This window comes from Pundamilia nyererei, unplaced genomic scaffold (genome assembly GCF_000239375.1).
Source record: "Pundamilia nyererei isolate P.nyererei 1_Seehausen unplaced genomic scaffold, PunNye1.0 scaffold00016, whole genome shotgun sequence".
Taxonomy (NCBI): domain Eukaryota; kingdom Metazoa; phylum Chordata; class Actinopteri; order Cichliformes; family Cichlidae; genus Pundamilia; species Pundamilia nyererei.
Window position 1 is genome coordinate 132,380 of NW_005187417.1, and position 5,706 is coordinate 138,085.

Below are 5,706 nucleotides of genomic sequence, written 5' to 3' on the forward strand. Positions count from 1 at the left end.
ATTAAAATGATAAAACATATAATTTTGTTACAAATTTGATGGAATACTGGAATACAAATTTGATTTCTCTGTGCCCCCAGAGACACACACACACACACACACACACACACACACACACACACACACACACACACTACAGGAACAGGATAAAGCTTGAAGGACGATCTCACAAACATAAAACTCCAGAGAGATTGTTTGATAGTGAGGTCTTCACATTGCTGACAGCTACTGTGCAGTCTACCCATAATCCCCTGCAGGTCTATAGCCAGCACTGGTGTGTTGACCCCTAAACGTATGCTGCAGGGTGTGTGTGTGAGAGTGTGTGTATTAATATTCAGTCTGCAGGCAGGGGAAGAGGAAAGGAAAGCACAGACGGATTAAAGTAAACTGCTCTGAGTTAAAGCAGAATAAATTAATTCAGAAAAAACATTTTTATTTTATTTTTTAACACATTGATTAGCTCAGATGGGTAGTAAAGTTATTCAGACCCATACATTAACAAGCTTGATGCATTAATTTTTTTTTGCCAAAAAATGTACTTTTTTTCCACTGTGTTTATAAAGATTAGAATTTAATTTCTTTAATAAAATCACATTTAAATAAATGTTAAAATGCAGTAACAATATAGGAAACCAATTACAATCAATGCATTGGAATAAATCCATATAAAAAGTCATTTAAAAGATTTTTCATTTTAATTTAAATCAATAACAGTAAAAGGAAGGAAAGACAAGAAAGAAAAATAGAGGCAGTGAAAGGAAAGATTTGAGGAAACAAGAGAACGAACGAGGAAAAGTGGGGATCTCTTCATCGCTCCCCGAGGGAACGCCCCTCCTCCATCTTCACGCTCCGCTGACACTGATTGACAGCCACCAACCCCCTACTCACACATGCACACCCACCGGTGACTAAACATGTACACTAAATATAAACCGAAAGCCTCTGGATGTTTGTTGAGGGGGCTTTTGGTTGCCTCTCTGGGCGCCTGTATTTGTGTTTGTCTGCCTGTGTTGTAGAGTCTGAAAGTATCTGAAAACCTCACTGTGGATTTATTTTTGTGGAACATCGTTAGCTGTTTACAGACAGTTAACAGCATGTTCCTACTTATAGTCAAGTTCAGGGTGTTTGCCGTTTACTCTAAAACAGGATTCATTGGAGAAATTCCAATAGTCAACAACCTGGAAGATGATACATGTTGTTTGGCTTTATTGTCCACAATCAAGCCTTTTTGCAGTATTTGAGGTGACAGCAGATAGTTGGCCGGATCAGTAGTTTGCTGTAGTGGTGGATGAGTATTCGGATTTTAATTTAATTTAGGATTTTTGCTGAAATCCTAAATTTTAGCATTCTTTATAAGGAAAACAAGATTGAGATAAAATTATTAGTTTTTTGAATTCAGTTTTTGCTACAGTGCACCTGAACTTGATGATTCATGATTTGGTTCAAGTAGAGCCAAGATGACGGAAAGACTCAAAAATAACTTGTAATAATTTTTCCAATCGTAAAACTAAGAGGTGTCATTAACCCTCAGGTATGGTGGTCAACTTTTGGTGGAATCCGGCAGAAAAGTCACTTGGCTGTTCTTCAACTCCCCATTGCTCTCTCCATGGCAACTGTGCAGGGTTATACTTGAGTCCGTTACCACTTGGACCTTTTTGTTAGCGCCATCTGTGCCAACAGAGATCCTACAGTGAAAGGTGCAGGCCAGCATGGACTGTATGTTGCTCTGATATTTAGGGATGGGTATCGAAAACCGGTTCTTGTTGAGAACCGGTTCCCACTGTTTCAATTCCTTGGAATCGTTTGCCACTTTTAAAAACGATTCCCGATAAGATTCCAGTCGCCCCGAATGACGTCATCACGTTGAGTAGCGTCTTTTACCCAGTAGGAAACACGGCGCCTGAGCGGCACAAACGCTCAAAAGTTTGGTTACACTTTATGAGAAAGGATGACAACAGGGCAACGTGCAATACTTGCAAAGTAGAGATTTCATCAAAGGGAGGAAACACTACGAATATGCAAAAGCATTTGCTCAAAAAACACGCGATTGCTTTCAACGAATGTCGTGTTTTTGATCTGCTCCGGACTAGCGAAGCTCAACCCAGCAGCAGCGGTAGAGTTTCCACGTCCTCTCCCGTTAATACTGCAGGTAACTAATCAATTAGCATTGCATATTATGTTAGCGCGATTTACCTTATTACAAAACCTGCTATTACTGTGCATCTAGATAACCATGATGAGAGAGACAGAGTCTGGCTGGCTCAGATGCTGGCAGTTCTCGCTGCAGTCTACCGGTAGCGTCTCCTTTCAGGCCAGGATAGACGAATGTCACCGAGCAGTGACTAAGTTTGTGGTCAAAGGCTTGCACCCATTTGCCAGCAGATGCCCCCGATTTCACTTTGGTAAGTGAATGTGTTTAATTGTAGGCAGGACATTACTGGATATTCTTGTGTAATTGCTACAGAATAATTTATGTTAAACTTTGTTATTGCTACAGGAGAATATTTATTTTATTATTTTACATTTACATTTTTTTTCCTGGGGACCCTGTGACACCCCATTGAAGAGCCGTAGGCTGTGGATCTCTTAAGATCTCACTGTTTGGTTTGTAAGGCCATGTTACTCCTAAATTTCTATCTTGTTCAAAGAGAAGATATAAAACACAGTTCTAAGCTAATCGACTTTAGTGTTCTCCTTTTAAAAAAAAAAAAGAATCGATAAGAGAATCGATAAGGAATCGGAATCGTTAAAATCTTATCAATACCCATCCCTACTGATATTTGAGGTAATGGAAAATAGGATTTAAAAAAACACCATAATGATCTCTAACAAAAAATAATCATGATTGTGTTTTTTGCCACCAGAGCAGCACTGTTTCATTCTTCATTGTTCTTGAGGAGCACAGGTATTAGATTGCTAAACCCTAAATGCTTTCCGAACCCATTCTTAATCCTAGATTTGATCTCAATCAATGAAGAAGTCTCTGTATGTGCTTTCCATTTACTTCCTGATTGTATGGGCCCAATACAGTGCACTTGCAAGCAGTGTTTGAACAAAATAAAATATACAGCAGATACACAGACATGTTCTTATATTCTTTTTTCTTTCTGTATGACGGCATAGAGATTGGGTATCCCCAATATGGTTATTTCAGACACAGAAGCCCCACCAACCTCCTGTCAAAATAAAAGAAAGTGGGAAGGAGCTAAAAGATGTAGTAGGAATACTGCACTAAGGCCAAATATTAGATAAAGAAGGCTTATTCTGACCTCTGAATCATGCAAAGTTTCTTTAGTAAAATCCAAGAATAAAAATATGGAGCTGACATTTAAATAAATCGGTTTTAAGGAAACATTTGGTGACAACTGGAGGGCAGTGATGATGACAAGTTGCATCGCAAAAGGGACAAGTAAAATTCAAATCCTAAATCTCCTCTAATACTAAAAAACAAAGCAAAAAACCCCTGGGCAACAAGTGTTAAAGTAAATATCAAAACAGATCCAATGATGTGGTTTTCTGTATGCACTGCAAATTTGAATTTGCTTAACAAACCAGTTTAATGGTTTTGAATAAGCACTTGGAGTACAGTGAAGTGCTTTGTCAGCTTTGATGGTGTAGATTTGTATTCTTTACATTTTATCCCCCCCAAAAATGGGCGATCAGTGAGTGGAATTTGATTTCCATGTGTCATGTGAAGGCTGTGTACAGGCAGGAGTGGTAGTAGGAGGACCCAATGTGCAGACACTCGTAGGCAGATTTATTGCTAGATGGCAAACAGAACTAGCAAAAGAACTGGGAATACAAATACTAAACTGAAAACAACAATAACCTGACCTGGCAACCGGACAGAACACAGCACCATGAGGGTATGAGAGTAGATCATAACACAGACACAGAGAAACACAGGGCTTAAATACACAGAGGGAGCAATCAGGGAATGGGTAACAGGAGGGAAACACAGCTGGGGCAAATCAGGCCTAACGAGACAAAGGAAGCAAAACCAGACGCATTTACATGAGACACAGACTATCAAAGTAAAACAGGAAACACAACACAGAGACGCGAACTTGACAAGGGGATACAGCTGACAGGGGAGACAGAGCAACTAGAGAACACAGAGACATAAACCATAAGACAGAACTCTAACAAAGAAACCAAAGACTAGAAATGATAAATAATATAATAAACTCAAAACCCTGGGTCAACGACCCAGGCATCCTAACACCATGTACATTATTCTCCTGCAGTTCTTCTCTTGTTACGTTAATGACGAGTGAGAAAATGACTACAGGACAGGCAGCTGTCCGAGTATTTCAGTTTCAGTTATTTGCCTTCAAATGGTTGTGCTGATGTAAAGTGAATAAATTAATCTGTGTCACCGCAATCAGTTATAATTGTGTCCAGTAGTTTTCTCATCAGACATCTGACTAATAGGCTCTATTATTATGTGAGTAATGTAATGATGTAGCTGTGATGTAGAAATTGGATAAGGATGATTAGATGAATGAATTCCATACTGAAGCAATAATGAGACCTTTTTAAAATTTGTATCAAATTGTCTCTGAGGTAGCAATAATAATATGATGGTAAGAATAACTGATTAGTCATTACATTAATACTAATCCAAAGGTGATTTCTAATGTTATTTTTTAATATTATTTAACTTTTAAAAATCATCATAATCATTAGCTGTAGCCCTACATGTTATTTCCAGGGCCAACAACTAATACTGGGAAGGTTTTACTGGTACCAGTGGACATTTCCACAGCAGGTAACACTTCAGAATCCTTCTCAAGACTTCCTGTTTGATGGGCCAGTCAAATTCAAATAATCAAAATCCATCTTTTTCTCTTCACATGGACTCTTTGCCAGTGTGCAACTAAAGCTGCTGCGACATAATAGACCGAGGTTTCGAAGCATACTACAAATGGAAACCAGAAAGCTTCAACCTTTAAATGTCAGAGTTAAAAACCTTGTAAAAATTAATGTTATTAATTCTCCAGTCTTTTTATATTTCCTGTTGCTTGTAGCACCTGTTTTCCTGGTTTTAGAAATTTGGGAACACAGAAAACCATATATTAACACAAAAGCCCAGGGTCTATGACACTACAGAACATCGGGGTTTTGCTGTAAGTGGATAAACTTGTGCCTCCATAACAAACACTTCTAATGTCACCTTCTGAAATTGTTGTTATGTCTGCTGACTATAAACTGCCAACACCTGTGTCTGACGTCTCTGAGCTCTTTGAACGCAGAGGTCCTACTTTCATCACGGCTCTCTATGAAATTGCACCAAAAGCCTGTGCTGTGATTGGTCCTTTTTGAATGTCAAGGAGCTTCTGTGGTGTGAGTGAAGGGGCTCTTGACCATGTGAGAGAACATGTTGGATAAAAGGCTGATTGTGGGTAATCAACGTGTTTGATTCCCTCATTAGCAATGCCTGCGTTATCCCCCATTTCTTTGGTGGCCTCGATCTGCACGCCAGGTCAACATGCTATTGACCTTTGACCTTAAATTGCACCCTGTTAAATTTCTTTTTACACCTACACGTACACACCCAGCCTTTGTTCCGGGGGTCACACTGTTGACCCCCAGTTGCCAGACGCTCCCTGTTTGTTTCCTGCTTTAATACACAACTCACACATGCTGGGCTATTGTGTGTGTGTGTGTGTGTGTGTGTGTGTGTGTGTGTGTGTGTGTGTGTGT

General features: G+C 39.3%; 1 protein-coding gene across 1 annotated transcript in view; it reads left to right on the plus strand.

The window, feature by feature from the left end:
• Positions 1–5,706, plus strand: part of dcc (DCC netrin 1 receptor) — a 339,139-nt gene that overhangs the window by 65,585 nt on the left and 267,848 nt on the right. The window lies entirely within an intron of this gene.